This window comes from Gambusia affinis, linkage group LG16 (genome assembly GCF_019740435.1).
Source record: "Gambusia affinis linkage group LG16, SWU_Gaff_1.0, whole genome shotgun sequence".
Taxonomy (NCBI): Eukaryota; Metazoa; Chordata; class Actinopteri; order Cyprinodontiformes; family Poeciliidae; genus Gambusia; species Gambusia affinis.
Window position 1 is genome coordinate 26,186,864 of NC_057883.1, and position 1,484 is coordinate 26,188,347.

Below are 1,484 nucleotides of genomic sequence, written 5' to 3' on the forward strand. Positions count from 1 at the left end.
GGTGGCCTCTGACCTCCAGGCCTGGTTGTCAGTGTGATTTTTGACAGAATAAGCATTCCTGGAGGTCTGCAGGGGTCAGGTTTGAATCTTCCAGCCTCTTTCCAGGCACTATTTTCAGGGTAAATGTCAAGTGTGGTGGCCTCTGACCTCCAGGCCTGGTTGTCAGTGTGATTTTTGACAGAATAAGCATTCCTGGAGGTCTGCAGGGGTCAAGTTTGAATCTTCCAGCCTCTTTCCAGGCACTATTTTCAGGGTAAATGTCAAGTGTGGTGGCCTCTGACCTCCAGGCCTGGTTGTCAGTGTGATTTTTGACAGAATAAGCATTCCTGGAGGTCTGCAGGGGTCAAGTTTGAATCTTCCAGCCTCTTTCCAGGCACTATTTTCAGGGTAAATGTCAAGTGTGGTGGCCTCTGACCTCCAGGCCTGGTTGTCAGTGTGATTTTTGACAGAATAAGCATTCCTGGAGGTCTGCAGGGGTCAAGTTTGAATCTTCCAGCCTCTTTCCAGGCACTATTTTCAGGGTAAATGTCAAGTGGGTGGCCTCTGACCTCCAGGCCTGGTTCTCAGTGTGTTTGTCAGTGTGATTTTTGACAGAATAAGGATTCCTGGATGTCTGCAGGGGTCAAGTTTGAATCTTCCAGCCTCTTTCCAGGCACTATTTTCAGGGTATTTATTGATTTAAGCTCCCGGTCTGGCGGTCTGTGGCTCCATCTTGTGGGCGAAAAAAATTACTGCGCCTTGCGGGTTTCAGTGCTCTGTTTTGGGCGTATTAATTTAATTTTGTCCCTTTGAGCTCCGGGGCCGGATTTTTAACAGAATAAGGATTCCTGGATGTCTCCAGGGGTCGGGTTTGATTTATCCAGCCCCTTTCCATGCCCTGTTTTCCGGGTATTAATTAATGAAAGCCCCCTTTGACCTCCAGGCCTGGTTGTACGGGTGATTTTTAACAGAATAAGGATTCCTGGATGTCTCAAGGGGTCGGGTTTGATTTATCCAGCCCCTTTCCATGCCCTGTTTTCCGGGTATTAATTAATGAAAGCCCCCTTTGACCTCCAGGCCTGGTTGTACGGGTGATTTTTAACAGAATAAGGATTCCTGGATGTCTCCAGGGGTCGGGTTTGATTTATCCAGCCCCTTTCCATGCCCTGTTTTCCGGGTATTAATTAATGAAAGCCCCCTTTGACCTCCAGGCCTGGTTGTACGGGTGATTTTTAACAGAATAAGGATTCCTGGATGTCTCCAGGGGTCGGGTTTGATTTATCCAGCCCCTTTCCATGCCCTGTTTTCCGGGTATTAATTAATGAAAGCCCCCTTTGACCTCCAGGCCTGGTTGTACGGGTGATTTTTAACAGAATAAGGATTCCTGGATGTCTCCAGGGGTCGGGTTTGATTTATCCAGCCCCTTTCCATGCCCTGTTTTCCGGGTATTAATTAATGAAAGCCCCCTTTGACCTCCAGGCCTGGTTGTACGGGTGATTTTTAAC